Below are 26,471 nucleotides of genomic sequence, written 5' to 3' on the forward strand. Positions count from 1 at the left end.
CTAGGGAGAGGGATAAAAATGAAAGTGGATTTTAAAAATAGGGTGGGAATAAGAGAGAGAATGCCAGAGAACAAAAACTTTTAGCACAATGACTCAGGCAACAGAAAGTAGAAAGGGTTGTCACCAAGCTTAGGGAGCCTGTAACAAGGAAGATAACAAGAGATGCTGTAGAGGTATTAGGAATACTTTGGAAATTTTAAGAAAGTCTGTACAAAAGCGGAGAAATATAGAGATCAAGAAAAGGTAAAAACAAAGATGTCTATGGGAGAATTAAATATGCCAAGGTTAGAGGTAGATGAAGTTCAGTTACTACTAGGATAGGAGAAGATGAGATAAAAATGGTGTATAACCAAACAGGAAACCCCCCAGGAATAGATGGCATTCCTGAGGAAGTCTGGAAGCTAGGAGGGAAAAAAATGATAGATTTGGAAGGATTTGTTTAATAGTATTTTAAGAGGAGGAGAAGTACCAACTTCCTGGAAGAAAGTAGCGGTGACTGTAATACCTAAGCAGGGTAAAGGCCCATCAGATCTAGCTTCATAGAGGCCCATTTCAATCCTAACCTATGACTATAAAGTGTTTATGTCTATAATGGCTAAAAGAATAGCAAAGGGGATGCCAAAATGGATAGACATGGATCAATACAGCAATAACCCACGCCTGGGTGTGGGTAATGCTGGATTTACCCACGGTTGGCGTGGTTTGGTCACGAGGGTGAAGCCCGAGTGGCCAAACAAAGCCAACCGTGAAATCAGCATTACCCACCAGAAGTGAGTTATTGCTATTATAATGACATTATTTAAGAAAAAATAATTACTTTTCTTAAATAATGGCATTGTATAATGCCTCCTTGCTGCCCTTCCGCAGCTGTCTGGTATTCTGCGGCAGTTCTGATGTACCACGCATGCGTATGCCTACGCAGTACATCAGAGCTGTGGGCAAAAGCAACGAAGAAAGCAAGATCTCCATTGCTTTTTACAAACTGTTTTGCTATGTTAAATGGGTTTAACATAACGAGACAGCTTTAAAAAAGCAACGGAGATTCTCTGTTGCTTTTTTAAAGCTGTCACGCTATGCATAGCGAAACAGTTTTGAAAAAAGCAATGGAGAAAGCAAGATCTCTGTTGCTTTTTACAAACTGTTTCGCTATGTTAAATGGGTTTAACATCGCGAGACAGCTTTTAAAAAAGTAATGGAGAATCTCCGTTGCTTTTTTAAAGCTGTCTCGCTATGTTAAACCCATTTAACAGAGCGAGACAGTTTTGAAAAAAGCAACAGAGAAAGCAAGATCTCCGTTGCTTTTTACAAACTGTCTCGTTATGTTAAAGGAGTTTGACATAGCGAGACAGCTTTAAAAAAAGCAACGGAGATCTTGCATTCTCCGTTGCTTAAAAAAAGAGTTATAGTAATGGAAAAAGTCCGGGCGACCGGACCTTTTTTCCATTACTATAACTAATTTACAATGTGCACGCTGACCAATCAGCGTGCACGTTTTTTGAATATTAATGGGGGGTCGTTGTATAACAGGGTTTTGTGAAGGGAAGGCAAACATCTGACAACATTAACAGAACACTGATGATCCAGACGGAAGCTGAATGCAAGAAAATACCACTGTTGTTGGTGGGTCTTGATGCAGAGAAAGCATTTGACAGAATAAGCTGGGAGTTTATGAGCAGGGCAATGGAAGCATTTGCACTTCCTGATAAAATTATAAGGTTGATTAGGAGGATATATGAGGAATCGGGCTCTAAAATTAAAGTGGGTCGGCTCCTCTGATAATTTCTGTTTGAGCAGAGAAATCAGGCAGGAGTGTTCTCTTTCCCTTTTATTTCCACTATATTTAGAACTACTGGCAAAGAAAATAAGACTCGGAAATTCAAACATATAATTGGTATGGTAGCCAAGAAAAGCTGTCTCTATTTGCAGATGATATTATTTTATACCAGATAAAATCCAGAAAATGACATTTCAGTGTTGTGGAACATTTGGAGGCAGTTTCAAAACATTTTTGCGATACAAAATTAATGAAGCTGAAACAAAAGCAACAGATGTAAATTATGTACCCACACAAATTGGTTCAGCAATATCTTTTAGTTATGTACTTACCATAACTTTAGATGTTTGGGATCCATCTCGCCTACATTCAATACTGATGGGCTCTGAGCCGATCCCTCGGCTGCGACTCGGCACGCTATGCTATAGAGCGAGGCCTCTCATTGGCTGAGCTATTTCTTATCCCAGGATGCACCACCACTAATCCCCCAGATCTTGTTTGTCCGCATTCATGCACACATGCACAACTTGTTTATATAACATTGTTAGATGTTTCAAGATGAAACAACAGGATTCAGACCTTCTGATATCCTCTGATCTCCAAGGAAGGGGGAAGGAGGGTGGGTTATTAGAATGCGAGATGGATCCCAAACATCTAAAGTTATGGTAAGTACATAACTAAAAGATGTTATGTGATCCTATCTCGCCTACATTCAATACTGATGGGACAGCGTCCCTAGCACCTAAATCCTGGGTGGCTCATTGGAAAACACTCCTGAGCACTGTGGAACCAAATGAAGCTCGTCCTCTAGATGCCACATCCAATTTGTAGTGGGAAATTTGTAGTGGGAAATGAAAGTGTGCGGGGAAGACCATGTAGCCGCAGCACAAATGTCACTAATGGCAAGCTTAGAATGAAATGCTATCGAAGTAGCCATAGCCCTTGTAGAATGAGCTTTGACAGAGGTGGTAAGCTCTTTGTTAGAATAAGAATAAGCTCGAGTAATACAGTCCCTAATCCATTTGGCAATAGTGACCTTTGTGATGGCTTTGCCCAATTTATTGTCTGCAAAGGATACAAACAACTGATCTGTTTTCCTTGTTTGTTTGGTCCTATCTAAATAAAAACGCAACTGCCTGTGGACATCTAATGTGTGGAATATGAATTCCGCTGTTAGAATACTTCGGAAAGAAGACTGGAAGTTCTAATGATTGTTGTAGGCAGAAACTGGAACAAACTTTAGGGACAAAGGAAGGATTTGGCCTCAGAGATACTCTGTCTTTGTGAAAGACCAAGTACGGAGGTTTTACAGACAAAGCTTGAAGCTCTGAAACCCTTCTGGCAGAAGTAATCGCCACCAGAAAGGCAGTCTTCCACGATAGAAATTTTAAATCACATGTCGCTGCCGGTTCGAAGGGGAAGGAAGTTAAGGCGCGCAACACCACATCGAGATCCCATGGAGGAGCAGGATGAGAAATCGGAGGTCTTAAAAGCGCAGCACCTTTCAAGAAGGTCTTACACAATCTGTTGCTCATTACAGGTGGGTTTATAGATTCGTGAAAATTGGAAATAGCTGCCAATTGAACCTTGATGGTAGAGACTGAAGAGCCTTGACTGAAAAGAGAAGTTAGAAATTTCAGTACTTCTGATACGGGAATAGTGATGGGATCCAGGCCCCGGAGTTGAGCCCAAATAGCAAATCTTTTCCATTTGCTAGAATACAATTTCTTTGTAGCAGACTTGTGGGCCGAAGATAAGATGTGTACAACTTCTGGATCCAACGTATGACTCCTGACTATAGTCGGAAGAGGAGGAGCCAAGCTGTCAATTTTAAGGTGTGTAGGGACTGGTGGAATAGTCCCGACTGATGAACCAAAAGGTCTGGGATCTGATCCAGGAACCATGGACCTTCCAGAGCATATTTCCGAAGATAGGGGAACCATACTTGACGAGGCCAGTAAGGAGCAACTAAGATCATTTTGCTCCCCAAGAGAGATGCCTTTTGGATCACCCTGGGAAGGAGAGGAACTGGGGGGAAGGCATAAAGCAAGCCGGTGGGCCAAGGATGGGCTAGTGCATCCCTGGGGCTCTTCCCCGGAGCCGGGGTGAGGGAGAAGAACATTTTGCACTTCGCATTCAGTGGAGTCGCGAAGAGGTCGCAACACGGAACTCCCCATTTGCTGAAAATATGATTTGCAACTGTAATGTTCAGAGACCATTCATGAGGAGAGAGGAAGGTTCTGCTCAGTCTGTCGGCTACCACACTGGACTTGCCCGGGATACGAGTAGCCACTAGAAAGCGTCTGGTCGACACTGCCCATTCCCAAACTCTCATGGCCTCTCTGCAAAGAGGATAGGATCTGGTCCCTCCCTGTTTGTTCAAGTACCAGACAACTGACATGTTGTCTGAGTAAACAGCAATTACGCCCTGAGGGAGGTCATCGTGAAGGGCTTGAAGGGACAGAAGCACCACCCTCATTTCTAGGATGTTGATATGAAGTAGGGTCTCTTCTGGGTGCCATTTGCCTTGGACTGACCTGCCCAGGGAATGCGCCCCCCCACCCCATCTGGGAGGCGTCCGTGGTCAAAGTGGCCGCAGGAGGAGGTGGAACAAAGGGTCGTCCCTGATCCAAATTGGAGGGCACTAGCCACCAGCGAAGGTCCCGTTTGCAGGTTTCCGTGATCCATATGAGGTGACTGAGAGGGAGTTCCTGAAAGGACCACTGAGCTGAAAGAAGCCACTGGAGAATTCTCATGTGCAACCTTGCCAGGGGAACTAGAAGAACCGTGGCGGACATGGATCCCAATAGCTGCAGGACCATTCTGGCTGGGGCTTTGGATCTGGGAAGTAAAGCTCGAACTTGAGCCTGTATGGTTTGTATCCTGTCTGTAGGTAGATAGACCCGCATTCGGTTTGAGTCTATCTCTACCCCTATGAATCTTATGCGTTGAGATGGCAGCAACACAGACTTTGGCCAATTGAAAGTGATTCCAAGGGAATTGCCCAGTGATATAGTGGCTTGTAAGCTCCGCAATAGTAGATGCTTGGAGGTGGCAGTTAGGAGCCAGTCGTCTAGATACGGAAACACCTGGAATCCTAGACTTCTCAGGTGAGCAGTCACGACCGCCAAACATTTGGTGAATACCCTGGGGGCTGTGGTGAGACCAAAGGGCAGCGCGCGGAACTGAAAATGACTGCCTCCTAGGCTGAAGCGCAGATGTCTCCTGGACGCTTGATGTACCATGATATGGTAATAAGCGTCCTTGAGATCTATGGAGCACATCCAAACACCTTTCTCCAGCAATGGGAGAATGGTTTGTAGAGTGACCATTGAACTTGGACTTTTTGACTGAACGGTTTAGAATACTGAGATCCAAAATGGGTCTCAAGTCCCGGTCTTTTTTGGCACCAAAAAGAATCTTGAGTAAGTCCCTAATCCGATCTGGTCTGCGGGGACTGGTTGGATGACTCCTTTTGCAGCAGCTTTGAAACTTCTGAGGCTGCAGTTTCCCGTTGACTGGGTGGTGGGTCCGGGATTTTTTTGGACTGAGGTGGAGAGTGAGAGAAAGGGATGGTGTAACCTCCGGCGATAATTCGAAGCACCCATCGGTCCTGAGTGATACCTTCCCAGGCTTTTAGGTGCTTCGAAAAATGACCCCCGACTGGCTCCGGAGCTGCACAGTCGGGCAATCCCTCAGGGACTGTGAAAGGCTGAAGAGCCACGAAAGGACTCGCGGTCTCCAGTGTTGCGAGGGCCTCTGCCACCTCTGGGACGGCGTCTTCCAGAAGAATTTCCCCCTCCCCTGCCTCTGGAAGGGGGATCGTCCTGCTGTGAGGGGTAAGACTTCTGAGATCTACAGAACCACATTTTCCCTCCTCTTTTAGCCTTGGGGTAAGGCCGAAAGGGAGTGGAAAATCAGGCCCCTACGGTAGTCAAAGTCTTACCTTCTTGCTCGCAGCGGGTCAGTGTGTCCTTTACCTTGGGTCCAAACAAGGAGGACCCATCAAAGGCGTCGGCAAAGGAAGACTTAAAGGCCTCCGCAAAATGACACAGGCGGAGCCAGGCTTGTCTCCGTAGAGCAATGCCTGTACCCGCCGCTCTACTCGCCCCTTCGGCTGCATAAGAAATGAGCCTCATGGACGAGTTTGAAATGGATGACAGTGTAGCCAGCTGAGAGCCAACCGTCTGGGCCAGCTCCTCAGGCAGGTTACCCAAGCGGGTATCGGAAAGTTCTTTAATCAGATCCCTCTGAAATCTGGTAAAGTGCGTGAGATAGTTCAAGGACCTTAATGTAAAGGCCGCTGAACTTAGGGTGCGCTTACCATACCGATCCATGCTCCTAGACTCCTTATTAGGAGGATGGACAGACGTCGAAGCCTCTGCTACATCTTGCTGGGTAGCAGATGCCACCACCAAAGCATCTACAGCCACACCTTTAGTCAGGAACTCTTTTTCCGGAGGTGCTGACAGGAACTTATTAGGACGAGCAGGCACCGGTTCCACAGAGTCTGGGTGTTCCCACGCCCTTCGACAGATCAAGTCCAAGAGCTCGTCGAAGGGCGGAGACACCCAGGAGGCGGAGGGCTGAGCCTCGAAGGCCTTAAGGAACACAGACTCATCAGCAGAAGGGGGTTTGGATTGCCAGCCGCCTCGTTGTTTAAGGGCTTCCAAGATGTCTGCAAAGGAGACATCTGAGGATGACTTAGGGGACCCCTCTGCATCATCGAGATCAGTGTCTGATGTAAGAGACTCATCAGGGGAGTCAACGTGCTTCCTCTTGCACGATCTTTTCCTGGGGGGTTCCTCCGAAGAAGCTTCGGAAGGACCTCCAGGAGGGGGGGAACCTCAGTGGGGGTAACCTCAGGCCCTGGGGCTCCGCTGTCTAGGGACAGGGGGACTGCCAAATACCCAGTCTCGGTATGCAGGGAAGGAGCTGGGGAGACCGTGGAGGTAGCCAAAGATGATTTGGCTAACGCACTCCTCATAGCCCTGAAGGCGGGACCACCAGAATCCTGGGAGGGTCCCACCTCCGTGGCCACAACGGTAGACGGCACTCCCGCAGCCGACGCACCGAGAGGAAGGCTTGGGACCGAAAACATCAGTCCCGAAGCGTCCCCCCCCCCGGGCCGACAGAAGAAGTCCGCGTTCCGAACTCCGACTCAAGAGCCGGAGTTGGAGTAAGGGTCGGGCCCGACCCTAACACCTCCATCGGTTCCACCAGCACCGGCTCCAACGGTGCCGAGGCTGTTGGAGGAGGAACCATAGTAGCAGGGTGGACCATTGGCTCCGAAGCCGAATGGGCTGGAGCCGAAACTAACTTTTGGAACACCGGAGACTGGAAGAGTCTTAGGAGCACCCTGTCGATGTCCGAATCAGACATCTTGGAGGATCTAGATGACACCGATCAGGTCCGAACCGATTTCTCCATCGGCTCCATAGGACTAGGGGACCGTCTCCGAATGGATTCTATTACTATCGGTTCCGAGGGAGATCTCAAAACAATTTCCCTCGGTGCCGATGAAGACTTCGGCGCCGAAGGGGAAGAGTCTGAGCCGGTAACCCTCATCGGCTCCAATATCAGTGGAGCCGATGCAGGTGACCCGCCTCTCGATGCCCCAGTCCTCGGCTCCGAAACCAGAGGGGTCGAGACTGGAGGCATCGAGGCAGACCGTTCCGCCCTCGGCTCCGAAGTCCGTGGAGCTGATGGAGACGCCTGCCTAGGTTTTTTGGCAGTCGGTTCCGACAGACTGGTCGGAGCCGACGCTTTTTTCTTTTTGAAGGAGAGGAAGAGGAAGATAAAGCCTCCTCGAAGGATGGCTTAATCAACCCTTTTAGAATTAATTTGTTCTTCCTCTCCTGGAGGACTCTTGATGAAAAGGCGTGACACATGCTACATGACTCTTGTAGGTGCTTGGCGCCTAAACAATAAACGCCCGAGGAGTGGTCGTCCGTTATGGACATTTTATAACCAAACCTCGCGCACTTTTTAAACCCAGAGGGTCTATGCTCTTTAGACATGCTAACAAACCTCTAAGATTAATAATACTACAACAAAAAACTAGCAAGTTTTAAGTTTAAATATAAAGTTTTTTTTTTTTTTTAACCAAACAAATCAGTACTAGTATGCACAAAACACAGAAAAAAAGAGGGTCAAGACCCTCTAACTTAAGCAGGTACTTGACACACAAATAAAACACTAGTAATAGAAAAATTTAGGGGAAGGCCCCTCTAACTTAAACGGGAAACCTTCCCTTAACGAAAACACACAAATTCCTCAACAGATATACTTGAACACACTCGTACCACAACAATAGCTGTTAAAACAGCTTTTGGGTTCAAAATAAGCAAATTCCTGACAGGAAAAGTCTGAAAAAAACAGTACTTAGCCCAGCCAAGTTTGAGACCACGTCCTAGCTTGTAAGCGGCAAACGAGATCTGGGGGATTAGTGGTGGTGCATCCTGGGATAAGAAATAGCTCAGCCAATGAGAGGCCTCGCTCTATAGCATAGCGTGCCGAGTCGGAGCCGAGGGATTGGCTCCGAGCCCATCAGTATTGAATGTAGGCGAGATAGGATCACATAACATCCATATTTATGGGGACATCATAAAATGACGTACTTAGAAGTATGGATTAAAAAGATTCTGGTATGCCAGCCAAGGATATGTGGGAAGAGACTAAACAAAAGATAATACAAACACTGGGAAACTGGAAGCTCTGTTATACAGATATGGATAGCATAATACAAAGAGATAAAATGTTTCCAGTCCCTTTAGTTTTACACACAGGTCAGGCATATTTTTTATCAACCAGAGGAGAAGTTGTGGATAGCAATTAATAAAGAACTGAAGGCTTTTATCTGGGAGGGAAATATGGCAAGAGTCAAGTGGGATAAGCCAATTCTTCCAATTAAAACAAAGCAGTTTGGGGTTACCCAATTTGAAGGAGTATTTCAGAGCTACACAGTTGAGGCTTTTACACATAGTGCAAGCAGAAACCTACAATTCAAAGTGGAAAGAGAAGATGATGAAACAAGGGGGAAACTCAAGAAACAAGGCGAGACTGGGATTTTGGATGCAGATCCACTAAGAATAACAACAACAATAACCATGCACAATATTACAGTCAAATTAGCAAAAAGTACTCTAAGAACGAAATCAACATGGGAATGGAAAAAGGAGATTCTGCCAATTAGGATGGCTGCAATTAGGGATACAGGGAATAGGGGGGGCTGGAATTTGTTGGAGAAACCGGTAAAAGAACCAAGGTACTGGCAGCAAATAATTAGAGTTGGAAAGGTAATAGAATGGGAAAAGGTCAAAAATGTATTTGGACTACAGGCTAGAGATTACCTTTCCTATCAAGGATTGATATCACAGAATAGGTAAAGAGAAAGAAATAGGGGGATCCTAAGTGAAAGACTGGTACCAGCATAGTTTTTAGTAGAATCTAGAACAGAACCTGCTGTTAAAAAAGGAATAACTGGTACAGCATACAAGCAAATATTGCATGATAACTATAAGAATCAGAGGAAGTAAGAGGATTGGGAAGAGAGATTGGAAAAGCAATTCACAAAGAAACCGTGAATGTCTTCCAAATATACAAAAAGTCTAGAAAATTTAGGATCTTTGCTTGGAAATGTTTACATAATAGACTCCAAAGAATTTTTTGTCAGGTAGAGAGCAAAAGTTGGAGAGGAGATGGGGAAGAAAGAGGTAACTGGGAACATATTTTCTGGGAGTGTAGTGAGTTGTTAGACTTTAAAGACTTCCTGTAAATGACTCTGTCAGAGAGATACTGGGTGAGCAAACTGGTGTAATTAAAGAATGATTTTTTTTTTTTACCTACGATACAGAAATGGAACTGCCTAGACATAGTAAGGCCTTGCCAAGCCTAATTATGGTGGCTGCCAAAAAAGCAATTACTAGAAAATGGAAATCAAAGGCTACACAAACTTTACTACAAGTAGTGAATATAGTAACAGAAATAAAACAACTGGAACTGGGATCTTTAGAAAAGGGTAGGAGCAAATTACATAGGAAAAAAATGGGAATTGTGGGAACAATACATGACAGGAGGAATGAGGTGTAAAAGTTGTATGAAGGCACGATCTGAATAAGCTATGCAAAGTCTGACAATGGCTGGATAGATAAATGATGTGTAATGTTTGCAAATACAATTACATCAATATGGTTTGGCATATATAATGTTTGCAATTAAAATTATGTCAATACTGTTTGTTTTCATTTATATAAATGTATGATTACCTATGTCATACATGATAATTTAGTAAAGATTTTTTTTAAACAAGAGAGAGAAAAATCTGGACATCCTGCGAAAATCTGTAAAGTTGATATGCTTTTCTACCTTTTACTCAGAGCTAAAGCAGGGAGCAGAAGGCCTCATTCAACCCACTAACTCTGATTTCTGAAAAACGATTTACTGACTTGTTGTAGAACACCAGAATCATTAAGAAATTTCCATAATGAAAATAAGCACATGGCTCAGTAGTTTGCCCACTACTACTGAATTAAAGTATTACTAACTTCTAAAAACAAGCCTACCTTTAAGGACCATAAGAAAGCATCAAGCAGATTGCTAAACAATGAAGAGTTGTCACATTCACATGAAACCCCTAAATACATAAAGAGTAAGAGCGACCGGTTGGTCTTCCTGAAGAGGAAATATTGCGCAGGAAGCAAAAGATGTGGCTATTCTAGTTAGGAAAATGAAAAAAATCTTGGATTTGCTTATTTACTTATTTGTAATTTACAAGCAAGCATAAAAAAGAACTTATGTCTAAAGAATCCTGCTGAAAAAGGAACAGAGACATGACACATTTATGAAAAAAAGTCAAAATGTCCAATTTAAGCCTAAAAAAAGTCTAGAACATAGGTCTACAGAAATAACGGACAGGTTCATTAATTTCTGGTATGCACAGATTCACCATATGTTTAAATTCAATCCAGGCTTGCCAGTGACACATGAGCAATCATAACCCAAATTCAATTACAAACGAGTTGAGTCTTTACCCATATGGCATTTCAGTCATATTTATCCTGCACAAATATACCCTTAAAAAGGATCAGCCATTTTCTTTGAACAGCTGCAGGGACACTGTTTTTATCTGTTAAGCATAGTTTGTGTCTTTCGGCTTTTCCAGGTTAGAGGTCACCATAGCGGAACTCCGGTCCGCTAATGACTGGCAGTAGATTTTTACTTGCTGGCTTGCCGGGCCTAATGCACAACCTTCAACGAAGGAACGCCCATTCACGCATGTTGCCACACAGAAGACGCTCTAACTGAGAATTGAAAGGGCAACGTCTAACTGTGAGGCGACAACGCCACCGCAGCACCACCACCGCAGTAGTATTTGTAATTCATTGCTAAGCATATTAAATAATATTTTAATTGTTTTAATCATCTCTCCATTTTCATTCAGTTCAGGGTCACAGGAAGCCACAGTATATCCTAGCAAGCAATGGCAAGATTTGATCTGGTGTCTCATCCAAATCTAAAAGGGCACACCACACCACCCACCCTCTGCCCACACATACCTAGGGCATTTCAGCATCACCAATCAACGTGGTCCGTATATCTTTCGAATGTGGGAGAAAACTAGTGACCTAGTGAAAACGCATGAGTGTTAAGCCTTCAAATGGAACAGAGGGCATCTCAAATGAGACTCAAACCTAGGGTCCAAAGCACTGTGAGAAAACACTGGTAACCACCATACAACCATACCACAAACAATTTCACAAAGTCACAGTTGAAAAATGCTTTGATTCCTCTACATCACTAATATCCAGTTAAAGCTCAAAAAAGTGCAGTTTTGTACCTACCATAAATGTAGATGTTCGAGGATCCACATTGCTGCAGTCCTAACTATTGGGTAGTCCGCTGTCCAGTCGGCCCGAATACCAAAGTATATGGCTGACGTCGGTCAGGGCGCATTAGACTGACGTCAGTACGTCAGGGTACTAATGCGCATGACCGACGTCATATCCTCAGTCTTTTCTTGCCCCAGATGTCAGAAGACCCTGAAAAGATAAGGCCAAAAACCAAACACTCCCAACATACCTGCACCAAAATATATATATATATATATATATATATATATATATATATATATATATATATATATACAGAATATACAAAAATAGCAGAATATAACCTCACCTACACAACCACCCCTAAACACAGAGGGGAAGGAGGGAGGGTAAATTGGACTGCAGCAATGTGGATCCTCGAACATCTACATTTATGGTAGGTACAAAACTGTACTATGTTCTTCATTCCACATTGCTGCAGTCCTAACTATTGGGTAGAATCCCAAAGCAGAGGTAAGGGAGGCTGGCAAATCATAAGGAAGCAGGAACTGACAACATGCCTTGCAAAATAGCAGTGGCAAAACCAGCCCTAGACTTAGAGTAGAGAGGAAGGTGATAATGCTTAGAGAAAGTATGCACTGAACTCCAAGTAGCTGCCTCCAAAATATCCTTAGTTGCCACCCCTTAGAAATGCTGTAGAAGTGGCAGTAGCCCTAGTGGAATGAGGCCTAATCCCAGCTGGAATTTCCTTGCCATGATGGGAATAACAAAATGAAATGCAACACCCAATCCATCTAGAAATAGTTTGTTTTGACACAGGCTTGCCCTGAGAACTCAAAGCAAAAGAAATAAACAACTGCTGAGACTGCCTAAAATCTTTAGTCCTGCTCAAATAATAACGCAATTGCCTGTGTACATCTAAAGTGTGCAAAATCTTTTCCCCTTTATTTTGGGGATCTGCATAAAAAGTAGGCAAATGAATAGTTTGGTTTAAAGCCACACTAGAAACCACCTTAGGCATAAAGGAAGGATTAGTGCGTAAAGATACCCTATCCTTATGAAAAATCAAAAAAGGTTCCACTGCCATAAGGGCCTGTAACTCAGAAACCCTTCTTGCAGAAGTAATGGCCAACAAAAAAGCAGTCTTCCATGACAAGTATTTCAATTCAGCAGTAGCCTTGAGGCTCAGAAGGTTGTAGAGTAAGTTTCTCCAACACAAAATTGAGATCCCAAGCAGGAGTAGGAGCTCTCATTGGGGTCTTATATTCTTTGCCCCTCTAAGAAATTGCTTGAACAAAGGATGCGAAAACAATGGTGGGTCACAATCATAGTGAGCTGAAATTGCTGCAGCATGAATCTTAATGGAAGAGAAAGACAAACCTTTGTCCAATAACTCAGTAAGATATTGAAGAGCCACACTCAAATTTGGCTCTGAAATCTCCAAATTGTTTGCTGCACTCCAAAATAAAAATCTCTTCCATTTTTCTGCGTACACTTTTCTTGTACTAGGTCTCCTGGCTTCCATAATCACATTTTAAAACTTGTTGAGGAAGTTGAGACCTGCTGCCTTTCAAAACAGAATATGCCAGGCTGTTAGATGAAGAGAGTGAAGTTTGACATTGAGCAGGTGACCTTCTCTCTGAGACAACAGGTGTGGAATCAAGGGTAAAGGCCATGGAGGCTTCTTTACCAGACTCCTCAGTAATGGGTACCAGTGCTGCGAGGCCAATCTGGAGCTATTAAAATCATCCTTGGCTTGTCTTGTCTGACCTTTAGAAGCACTTTTGGAAGAAGAGGCAGAGGTGGAAAGCATACACATGAAGATTTTTCCAACTGAAAGAAAGAGCGTCCACTTTCCAAGCTGTGTGATGAAACTTCTTTGTGCAAAACTTTGGCAGCTGGTGGTTTAGTGGAGAAGCGAACAGATCTATGTCTGGAGTTCCCCATGACACTGTCAATTTTTGAAATACATGAAGATCCAGTTTCCACTCGTGGGGATCCATGATTTGTCTGCTTAACACATCTGCTAAGGAGTTCTGTGCTCCGGCAGAAACCTTGCCTGAAGATTTAGTTGCAAGCTGAGCGCAGTCTCCCATAAAATCATTGCATGACTGCACAATGGGTAAGAATGTGTTCCCACTTGTTTGTTGATGTACCACATGACAGTTGTGTTGTCTGTTAGAATCAACACCTGCCCTGGAAGAAGTAACTCCTTGAAAGCCATTAATGCAAACTGGACTGCTAACATCTCTTTCATGTTGATATGTAGATGCTGTAGTCTGGCAGGCCACTTGTCTTGTATCCACTTTCCATTTAGATGAGCTCCCCAAGCAATGTCTGAGGCATCTGTCGTTAGAATCTGACTCGCCTCTGGCCGGGTCACAGAGAGTCCCTTGTTTAGGTGACATTCCTGAGCCCACCACAAAATTCCTTTTGAATGCAAGGTATTATTTGAATGACAGTGTCCAAATCCTGGCAGTGCTGTGTCCATACATTTTGAGATACCATTGTAGCTTCCTCATATGCAGTTTGGCATTGGGAAGCACCAGAATACAAGATGCCATGAACCCTAAGGCTTGAAGGACTGTCCTTGCAGTCAGCCCGGACTGAAGAGAGAGTTGATGGAAGTAACTGGAAAGATTCTTTTGTTTGTCCGGGGTTAAAAAGGCCATCTGGGCTGCTGTATTCAGTCTCACACCCAGAAAGCACATGTCTTGAGAGGGTACTAGACTGGACTTTATTTCGTTCACAGAATACCCTAGGCATCTTAGCACTGCTATGACATATTCCAGATGCTGTAGAAGGTCTTCCTTTTCTTGAGCCAGAATCAGGCAATCGTCCAAGTAAGGGTAGATTTGAATCCTTTTAGCCTGAAGTAAGCTATCACTGGAGCCAGAACCTTTGTGAATACTCTGGGCAGTAGATAAGCCAAAGGGCAATGCAGAGAACTGATAATGAGAACTTCCAGCTCGAAAACGCAGATACTTTCTGCAACTTAATCTTATAGGCACATGAAGGTAAGCTTCCTTGAGATCTAAAGTTACCATCCAGTGATCTTTGCCCAGTAGAGGTAAAAGCTGTTGTAACGTCAACATTTTGAACTTGGGAATGTCCAGATAAGTGTTGAGGATAGATAAATCCAAAATTGGTCTCCACGTGTTCCCCTTCTTGGTACTAGGAACAGGCGAGAATAAAATCCTAGGCCCCTTTCTGGCACAGGAACTGGCTGAATGGCCCCTATTTGGAGTAACAGAGAAATTTGCTTGTGCGCCTCTTGTCTTTGTAGAGGAGGAATGTCTGGCATGCCTTTGAAAGGAGGCAAGGTATGGAAATAAAACCTGTAACCGTGGTGAATGATATCCAGAACCCATCTGTCTTGGGTAATTAAATCCCAATTTTCTTTGAAAAGAGACAGCCTTCCTCCCAACGGTGCTGCCAGGCGAGAATGAACTGGCAGCTGAAAAGGCAGGTCATTGGGTCTGCTTACGAAAGGACTGACCCCTGCCCTCACCAGAAGTCTGAGCAGGGGAACTCCCTGTCCTAGGCCTAAAGAACCCTGAGCTCTGCCCCTACCACGTCTAGACCTACCCCTAGACTGGGAATCATAAGCAGGATAAGTCCAACCCTTAGCAGGCCAATTTCTACTAAACTTGGAGGCTGTACCTGCAAAAATCTTTAACAGTTTGCATAGATTTAGCCTTGTCCTCCATTTTCTTCAAAACTGCTTCCACAGGCGAACCAAACAACACATCAGATTGCAAAGGAGCATCCAAAATCCTTGTCTTAACATGCTCAGCTAAATTCTGATCTCTCAACCAGGCATGCCTCGAAGAACAGAACCAGTGGCAGCCACCCTGGAGGAGGCCTGTACAGCATCAAAACCACATTGCAAGGAATGTTTACCCACCTGTTCAGACACATGAACTAAATCCTGCAACTCTTTACAGTCAATACCTTCCGCCAGAGCATCCACCTTAGATTTCAACTGTGAAAGAAGATAATTCTGATATTTTAACATGTGGAACTGACAATTCAATGCCCTCATGGCTAAAGTGGAAGAAGTATACACTTTCTTTCCCCATCTATCCAAAGCCCTTGCCTCTTTATCAGGAGGGACAGGATTTTTAACAACTGAGGCCTTTACACCTTTAGGCCCCTGAGAGACAGTTTCGGGTCTGCCCTAGGACTCTTAAAAGATACTTATGAGCTTCAGGCACCCTATAATACCTATCCGGTTTAACTGGGGCAGGAGGCAAAGAATCAGGATTCAGGGAAGCCTCTGCAAAAACATCTTCCACCACATTCAAAACAGGAGGTATAGCTAAAGGCCTATGCTGGGGTAAAAACAAGAACTCCCTAAGCCTTTTCATGGAATCAGAGAAATCTTGGCCTTCCCATTTAAAATGCTCCCTCATGGAATGCAAAGTCTCTGAAAATGAAAAATCCTCAGGAGGAGAAGCTGAAGGAGTAGAATCATCCACATCAGAATCAGAATAAGGAGGGAACTCCTGCAAGTCTTCAGCCGAAGACTCAGAAGCCTCCGAGCATTGCTCAAAACTCTCAAGCTCAGGTTCCACCCTAGGCCTCTTATCAGGAGGGGGCATAGAACCCCTTATCATAGTAATCAAATCCTCTGCCATTTTAAGCATATGTTTCTTAGGCAAAGACCCTGAAGCACTAGGAGAAACCCCCACTGAAGCAAAACTTGGCCTGCCCTTAAAGAAGCCTTGGAAACAGAAGGGGAGGCCCTAACCACCTTAGGAAGTGAGGGAAGAACAGCCACCTGAGAAGCACCCTCAGCCTGGCCTACTTCCTGAGAGGAAACATCCTGTAACAGTAAAGTCTCTCCCTGAGACTCCAAAGAAACACCTGGCAAAACCTCCGGCTCCACTGAGCCCTCTAAAGAACCGGCGTCTGGGACTGTCGGTTCTTCCCCTAGGCTTTGCTGTTTTGTCCTTGCGTTTTTAGCGAAGCGGCCGGAACATCCGACGGCATTTTATAGTTACAACGCTTCCCAAACACTAACCTGGCACAGTCTAACCTTCTCTTAATAGTGCGTTTGTTAAATCTAGCACAAGAGCGGCATCCAACAACGTCGTGCTCAGGCCCTAAACAAGGAATACACAAAGTATGGTAATCCCTATGAGGTATCTGTTTCCCACAAGAAATACAGTTATTCACTTTTTCTGACATCCGGTTAAATACTGAGGCAAGAAAAACCAAAATATTCCCACGGGTACCTAGCCAACTTTGATTCGGTCTGAAACTCTGACTTCAGAAATTTTCAGAACGCCAACCTGCACTCGCAAAATTGCTTCTGCATCGGACCATGCGGCAAAAAAGACTAAGGATATGACGTCGGTCATGCGCATTAGTACCCTGACGTACTGACGTCAGTCTAATGCGCCCTGACCGACGTCAGCCATATACTTCGGTATTCGGGCCGACTGGACAGCGGACTACCCAATAGTTAGGACTGCAGCAATGTGGAATGAAGAACATCATTATATTGTTATATTTTAATATGGTAAACATGAAAGCCATTTTGGATAAATGTCAAGGACAGGTGACATATGTTGTGAGAAATTTCTAAGAGCACCTACCAAATCAAAAGCTGTTAATAAGGACACTAACAAGTTGCTTAGCCAAGTATAGTCTGATTATAATATCATAGACCACAGCTTACTTGTGCGAGTGCAGCACAAAGGTGCCAAATTACACTGGGCACAAGACAGTGGTCTCATCATGCTGCTTCTAGGAGATGTTTGACAAATGCAGAATCCAAAAAATTTAGACCCAACAATGGAGTATGAATCTAAGAAGTAGGAAGCTTGCCGTGAGTAATGAATGACGAAATACAAGCAAGGAAACTAACTTCAGACATCAATACTTAAGTCACCTGAAAAACTGACATAAGAAATATCTAGAATGGACTAAAAAAACCAGCAGGTGGTATCAAAGTAAATGGCAAAGTTGGATCTGCAGACTACTATGCCAGAGAGAACTGATGCTTCAAAATGTGAAATTACCTCAAATGGTAGAGCACTCAATCAGCATGTGAGAGGTAGCAGAATTAATTAATCCATTTTCCACACTTTTAGGGGTTAGCCATCTGACTTAATGGACAAATAATCTGAATTTCAGGTCAAAAGATTGTAGGTTTGAGTCCTGCTATGATCACCTGAAAAGATAATCCTCTGGACTATCTGCCAGTCAGAATATTAAGTCTATGAGCTGTTAATGAGCAGCTTCCTGTAGTCCAGTGTTTTATTCCCTGTGCCTTCATTTGCCTACTGTGCAATTCTGAGCAATTCACTAAAACAGACAATGCTTTGAGGCAACTGGAAAATTGAGCTAGGCTCCTCAGTAGTCTCCTGATCCACATACAGAGTAACTACCTATGAAATGGAGTGGAGGTAATGAACAGGGAAAATGGGCAGAAAATGTATTCAGGAAAACTATGTTTAGGGAACTTTGTTAAAATGTCTGGTTTATGTTAATGGGTGAAAACACTTCTGAAGAAAGATTTCAAATAAAAACAGCAAGAAAAAAGTTCTGGGGATCAAGATTCTTCCACTATTGGCAATTCAAGATGGCTGCACATTGAGTAACAGCTTAAGAGTGTGTGTGTGTGTGTGTGTGTGTGTGTGTGTGTGTGTGTGTGTGTGTGTGTGTGTGTGTGTGTGTGTGTGTGTGTGTGAGTGTGTGTGTGTGTGTGTAAATAGAAACTCAAACAATGAAGGCTAGTAGACTTGTGTTTATGGGAAATTTCAGTAACTGGCTATGAAGTGTACTGCCTGGATGCCAGGAAAAAAGAAATACAGAGCACTTGAAAAAAAGGCAGCTATAAAATGTGAGGAAGAAACACTGACTGGGGAAAGTTCTATAGCTGTTGAACAAAAAGCAATGCAACCTCCAGACATGATCTCCAGTAACCTACAGGAAGGTGCAAGACAACTGCACACAGACATGGTTAAAATAAAATGAAACACTGATGCATTATAGCAACACAAAGAAAAGGCTAGAAAAAAAGGAAGAAGCTTTAAAGAGATATTCAGACGAGGTGATAAAGCTGCAAAAATCACAGGTTGAAATGAAGAAAAAGGCTGGCTTAATATGAGACTGCACAGGAAGACAGGTTTCAAAAATAATAGAATTAGAGGACAGACCATGTAGGGAAAACCTGAAATTTTCAACTATACGAGAGAAGCTACAAGGAAAAGACTGCATTAATTTCATGGAAGCACAAATACGCAACTGGACTGGTATTCCACAGTCAGAGTTGTTAGTTTAAAGGGCACATAGTGTGTATGCTCCAAACCTGACTATGAGAAAGTAACCTAGACCTTTAATAGTAAAGATGCAATCCTAACAGCAGAAGGAGTTGATTCGGACAAAATTGTGGCAGGAGGACAAAATAATAAAAGTGGGAGACAGCAGTGCATTTGTGGAGAATGATTACTCATTGTATACCAGGCAGAAAAGGAGTAAATTCATTCCACTATTCAGGGAATGTTGAGACGCAGGTGTGAGATTCAAACTGCTGTACTCAGCTGTCGCCAAGGTATTCTTCCCTGGAGGGACAAAATCATTTTTTGATGAAGTACATGCTAACGAGGAAATAAAGTTTGTCCAACAAAAAGTGAGCTGTGAAACAGAAGGGGATTCTGTTTCTTGTTCTTCTGCTGAAGACCACAAAGAGACTGTACCTGTGAAACCTTTTCCACTGTTTCAACAGAAAATGTTGGAGAGAAGGAAGGGAGCACAAGAGTTGATGAGAAGACTCGAAAGTATATTGGAAATGAAGCAGAGGAAGGATTTGGGAGACTGAGATTAAGAGAAATAACACCAGTAATTATGTGGGATTACAGTGCAATAATTATATTTTTGAAATATGACATAAGAAAATCTGGAAATTCTGGACTTCAGAATTTTTGGACTTGTGGGGGACTCTACAGTATATGACCAACTTCACGTCATTAATGTTTGGAAAAATGCTTTGGAGAGGGGAAGAGAGGGGGAAGTTAACTAAGTAAAGAAAACATTTTTGTCCTTAAAGGGGCACCATCTCATTTATAAAATCAGTTGCTTGCTAGAGCACTTTGTTTACCTTTTAGTGCAGTGTAAGTCACATGTTCACAAAGAGGCAGGATTTTCAGAGTTGCTTATTAGCATACTGCAGGTCACATTTCACAAACTACTGTGGGGGATGGTTATGTGCTACCAGTTTGTCCCTTGTATTTTCCTTCCCCCACCCATAGGCTATTAGATTAGCTGAGTGACTGACTTAGCCTCAGCCAGAGATGCTACTAGCCAGTCAGAGTCAGATCTGCAGCCTTTGCAACACTGAAATTACATTTTTAGTATGTGCTTGCTTTTGGTAAAACTTAGTGGAATAATTATCCCAGCCTAGGTATGCTTGTGGCTACCTGTTTTTTTACCTTCATTGGTAATTATTTTTCATATGGTCAGCAATAGTGTTACTTATTAGTGCATGCACTCATGCAGACATACATTTATAAGACAGTTTCCCTCATTTCACAGGACAGCATTGCTTTGGACAGTTGCATCTTGGAAACAAACCCACTGAGATGCAAATGTCCTACGATTCTACAAGAATAAAATTTTGTAATGTTTCAATAAAAACATGTCAGACAATGCTGAAACTGAATCTTGTTACTGAACTAAAAGTAGTTTTCCCATTAGCTGACACCATTCAGGAATCGCACAGTAACTGTCTGTAAAATACTGATTCCATCCAAATAAATTTATTTTCTTTTTCTTTCCAGCTTTGTGGTACAATGTTTGGATCTTTCACTCTTTTCCAGAACATCTAACTGCAGTAGTTACACTGGTTACCTTGTGAAAGTTGAGGCAAATGTAGTGTCTATATTTACCAATATTTTCCTATCTGTGTGCATAAGTATATATGCAATATGTAATCTAAGTTTATATTCATGTGGTTTTAAAACCACGGCCTTGTTATGTCTTACTGACCGGCTTGCAATTCAAGGCATTCTTGAATGTCTGTCAAATTTGTATATGCTGGATATGTGATAATGTGTGTATTTTATTAAAACTTTCTTTTCAGTGCACATAATTGTTTTAGTTGTGTACTTCACTGTTAATATTGGAATTCTCATAACTTTTCTCAAACTTTGCCTCTTTTGTGACTCAGATGGCTGTAGTGATAAGACCACTTACCCCCTTATCAAGATGGAATATACAGTGATTTTCTAATCTCATTAACATACAGTGATTAACTACATATACATACGTTGAAAATCTTCCACACAGAGAAGTTTCTTACACTGTTTTAATTTAAATAAATACATGTGTCATTATGCGTTTATCATATGTATTGCTTTGGTGGTTTAAAATGTATTTGCTGTATATCTTTATAGAGCCACATATATTTGTCTACACACAGACACAAATTTTATATATAAATATATACACACACACACACATATATATATATATATATATATATATATATATATATATATATATATATATATATATATATATATACATATACATATATATATATATATATATATATATATATATATATATACATATATCCACGGTGGTGGTGATGCGGTAGCATTGTTGCCTCACAGTAAGACGCTGTCCAGTTCGACTCTCAGTTAGAGTGTCTTCTGCGTGGAGACATGCGTGAATGGTTGTGCCTTCGTTGAAGGTTGTGCGTCAGGGCTGGCAACTCGGTACGTAAAAATCAACTGCCAATCATTAGCGGACCGGAGTTCCGCTGTGGCGACCCCTAACCGGGAAAAGCCGAAAGTCACAACATATATATATATATATATATATATATATATATATATATATATATACACACACACACACACACACACACACACACACACACACACACACCTATGTAAATCCGTCTCTGAATTTGTGCATCTCTGTTTATGTATGCAGACGTACACACCTTGTATGTGTGGTGTGTAGGTGGATATTTATATATGTGTGTGTGTATGTGTGTGTATACATATATATATATATATATATATATATATATATATAAATATAAATATGTATACAGGCACACACTCATACGGTGGCATGCAGGAGGTATTTTGACTTAGATGACAGTATAGCTGTTCCTAACAACATTCATGTCACTGACCCATTATTGCTAGTTTTACAAGTAACATTTTTTTTTTTCCATTTGTCATATGCCACTTACAAAAGTATTAAAAGTGTGACTCAAACTACAGAAACTACAGACCCATAAGCTTAACGAGCCTTATCTGTAAGGCCATGGAATGCACCATCATGGATACTATAAATAAGGACATAAGTGATCATCTAACCCTTCATATGACACAGTTTGGATTTGTCAAAGACAGGTCATGCCTGTTAAACCTAATAGACTTCTTCAAAAACATCACCAGAGGCATAAATGAAGGCAATATGTGCATTTACTTAGCAAAGGCCTTCAACACAGTCCACATTCGGGCATCATTGACAAACTCTCCCAGTTCCATATCAACCCTTATGTTGTCAGGTGGGTTTCTAACTGACTCACTGAGAGATCACACTCAAAGTAGGGGACTTTACCTCAACCAGCAGACCTGTTAGCAGTGAGTTTCCATAGGGGGACAAGTGCTGAGCCCCGTAATGTTTGGAATGTACTTCTCAGAAGTTCAGGCTAAAACAGGGTGGCTGTGGCTGACTAAGTTTCCTGATGACTGCAAATTCAGTGCAGTCACTGAATCCCCAAACAATGTCAATATAATTCAAGAGGGACTTACACAAACCAATGATTGGTGGCAAAGCCATGGACTCAACTCAATACTAAAAATGCATTATCATCCCCTTCGATAAAAACAATATCCATGCATACTATCATATAAATAATAATACCCTACATAATAACTCCATAGTGAGAAAACTGGGAACACAAGTTGACTGTTTCCTAAACTTTGACCACCATTTGTCTACTATGGTAAGGAAGGCATTCTACATTGCTTACCTCATTAGCAAAGGTATTGCCTCAAGAGGGAAAGAGGTCATAACTCCCCTGTACTCGACTCTCATCAGGCCAATAATTGAGTACAAGGCTCCCATTGGTATGTACCTTACCAGGCACCTGCAGCAACTTGAGTGACCACAGATATTTTTAAAAAAGAAAATTCAGGGTCTCCAGCTACTCAGTAGCATACAGACTACTTAGAGGAGACTTGTGCACTTGGCCTACAGAGCCATCTCAAATCTAAACCCAATCGCAGTGCTGCACATCTGCAAGTCAAATGGGATAAGGGTCTGCTCCAGAGAGCTTAACCTGGCCTACAACAGAATTAGGACCTGCTGGACAGACAGCTAAGTCTCTAAGAGGTTGCCATTCCTCTGGAATAGGCTACAAATTCACATCAAACAGAGCCTCTCTATGACCTTGTTTAAGTATAGCCTGGATGACTGGATGGGAAACTTTAAATTCCTTGCCGGGGAGTTCACCTATGACCCTCCTAGATATGGATAGTCATTGCTAACCAAGATCTTGAGTTTAGGCTCGATCTTTTTATTGGGTTTCTCTAGTATTATATTGGGTACACATGAGTAGGCTTGTAAAGACCTTTGGGTCAGTAGCCTAGTAACCACCTGTGAACCTATCAAGTAACAAGAGCATTCTTGCTCTTAGTCATCTAAACTTTTAGAGATGATAATTTTACTTGTGTGCTGGCATGCTCTCAGACTGCACTGCATCTTGTTTTCAGGATAACTTTTGCCATATCCCTATGAATTTAGTTGGGAGAGGTACTTAGGAGGAAAAGCTCAGCAGCAGGTGGCCAAGAGTAATTACATGTAGACATTAATTTGCCATTACAGAGTTAAAGTTCTTCCTGGATATACATACAGACGGTAAACAACGCACTCCTAATTCAAAATTGGACAACATATGTATAGTTAAGGCCGGAAGCAATCAGCAAAAAGGGTAAGGTGAAGAATAATTGGACCTTTTACACTATATTGCTTTCACAGTGGGCTCAATTCAAGAGAGTGGCACTGGATAGAGCACCAGTACCAGTGTGAGTACAAATTCATTCACAGTATCAATGGACATATGAGAATAATAAATAATAAATACCTTGAATACAGCATTACACCTGGCAAGCTATCAACTGGCTGCACAAAGCCATGGGGAGGCAGTGCAAACCTTATGGGATAAACTCCAAAATGTATGTCATCAGTAATGCAACAGGTTGTTTTTCATAGCCTGTTATTTATCAGCCCTATGTGGAGCATTTATATGGTTAAAATAAGAATAGTCTAAGGATAAATAGCAGCAATGTATGACTGATCAGGAGATGAAGAGCTAGTGGCTGGCTCCAGCCTCACGGACCACAGAAGGTACTGTAGTACAATGTCTACAACACTACCAAACAACACAGAAGCCCACTCACACAGTGTCATCATAAACTGGCACTTACGAAGGAACAGTTTTCTGCCATGAGTAGGGTACCATGCTTACCCAGCAAAGGTGATGGCTGTATTGAAGTAAACAGTGGAGTGATGAAGCTTGGATACCAAACACAAACCCCATGCTCAGTTAGATTCCATGCTCATTTAGCATAGTGGCAACTTCTCATGTGCAGTGGGCAAGGACATCATGGGGAGAGCATCAAGAAATTAGGAAGATTAAGTCCAATGCTTATGAAAGATAGCTGAAAAATAAACTCTTCTAACTTGCCTAACATTATCGCTTATTTGCAGACCCTGTGTGTTACACCTGTAAGATGCACATTGCACCTTCCAACAACACCTTTTGTTGACTGGAGCTTCCTGCATGTTAGACTGCTTGGTACCTTGTTGGTGCTCTTCCATGTGAATGGAAACACCTGTCTTATATATTACCTTCTGGAACATGCTGACATTACCTGTGATGTATTGTGGTACCGAAGATATAACATGCAAAATTTGTGTTAAAGGCCTGATTACGATATTTACACTGAGGCCACACAGTATGCAGGGCTGTACACCCTTCCACACTCCTTACTGTTGCCTACTATTCATGGTGATACTTATACCAAGGGTTCATATGCCATTTTTGGTATGTGCAGTTCTTGCTCTGTATGCCATTCTTCAGCAGACAGAGTGCTGTCCATCAGTAGGGTACATGGTCCATTCCACCCTGCTTGACCTCTTACAACTATGCAACCATAACAAAACTATAATCTTTTATAGGCACAGAAACAGAACATGGCTGATGCAACAGATTTCTATCCCAATGAACCCCGTTACTTACTGAACAAACTTCCTATGCATGTTAAGCAATACTACACATCACCTGTAATCAGTAATATTCTGAATAAATAACATGGAAATCATAAATCCTCTTTGGGGTATACAGCATGGTGCTTCTTGACCATGGAGTTTATCTCATTCAACAGTGCTCAGGCTTAGCGGACTATGCTTATCAATGGTCTTTTAAACTGCATGAGTAGTACATACCTATGAACAATATCAACTTAATATATAATTACCAAGTATCTCACAAATGTGTATGCTGCATATAGAATATATATGCAGACAAAAACATCAGATTATTGATGAATGTATTGCTATAATCCTTCTCATTTGAATGTTATTATATGGTCCTTAGTATATACTACTGACCACACCAGTTTTCATACTACCATGACTGTGCTACAGATACCTCTGAATTGCATATGCCCTGCTTGTCAACACTCAGTGTATAGTTTAGCTTTATACACTGTGCTATTTTTCCTTTCTGAATACACCCCTACTGTGTTTTATGTCCTGTAAGTGTACTGACTATATACATAACAAGGTACCTGTAAAACAAACATTATTTTAGTAAATAATGAAAACAATAAATAGATGTATAATCTACTCTCCAAGGTACCATGAATTACACTGTTTGAAATAATTTAATGTATTCCCTTTATTCAGCTGTTTATTTGTTTATTTACTTCTTAATTTCAGCTTGATAACCATGTACGTGGGTGGCTGGCAGCCCCTTTTCAGTCACAACTTGAGCTCCATGGAGCAAGACACAAACAGAAAACTGGAAATAGAATAAAGAAGTATACTACTTTCTGAAAGAAAGTCAAACAGCTTGGCAAAGTGCATAAGTGGAATGCAAGCAAGAGGACAGTTGAAAAGATATAAGAAATGTAAATGAGGTCAAACTATCCCGGGGATTCATGAAACTTGCGCCAGGTGCAGGCATAGTGTTGGCGATCAAATACCAAAGATGGCCGCCGAGCGATTCAGGTACGAGCCGTTCCCACGTGCACTACCTGTGTACGCTACGCCCGCACAACTCCTGAGCCTTGTATGCTAATTACCCCACTTGCAGCAGTGTAGCATGCAAATGAAGGTATGTAGTGATTCAGGAAGTGGTACAGGTGTAGTGTAAGCATGCAGAAATGTAAATCGTAAAAAATGGTTTACATTTTTGCAAACATAAAATTGGAGCCATGACAGCCGACCAAACACATGTATTATATTGTTAATATATGCCAATGGCTAAATATATAGCCAGTGGCATAAAAAAACATATACAAAATATAAAATTGACACTTAATATATATAGTCGCACTATCGCGACATGGAAGTGCAGGGAAGCGGTGCGCGAAGGGATCGCAAGGAATACATAAAAATATAGAATAAAACCACAATGAAACACATCATGAACTCCCCATAATAGTCAATGGCAGGCATGCTACACCATACTCATGGCGCAAGGGTTGCTAAGGGGCAGTGACAGTGTTAAGTGCAGTAGCTAGGAATTAGTAGGCAATGCCATGCAAATGACAGGAGTAATAGTGAATCGCAGATTCCCCACTGGTGTAAGGATGCACCTCACA

The 26,471-nt window shown here is 42.3% G+C and overlaps 1 protein-coding gene across 4 annotated transcripts in view; it reads right to left on the reverse strand.

The window, feature by feature from the left end:
* PRMT7 (protein arginine methyltransferase 7) overlaps positions 1 to 26,471 on the reverse strand; it is an 843,610-nt gene that overhangs the window by 632,868 nt on the left and 184,271 nt on the right. The window lies entirely within an intron of this gene.

This window comes from Protopterus annectens, chromosome 8.part0 (assembly GCF_019279795.1).
Source record: "Protopterus annectens isolate FY-2018-M chromosome 8.part0, PAN1.0, whole genome shotgun sequence".
NCBI lineage: Eukaryota > Metazoa > Chordata > Ceratodontiformes > Protopteridae > Protopterus > Protopterus annectens.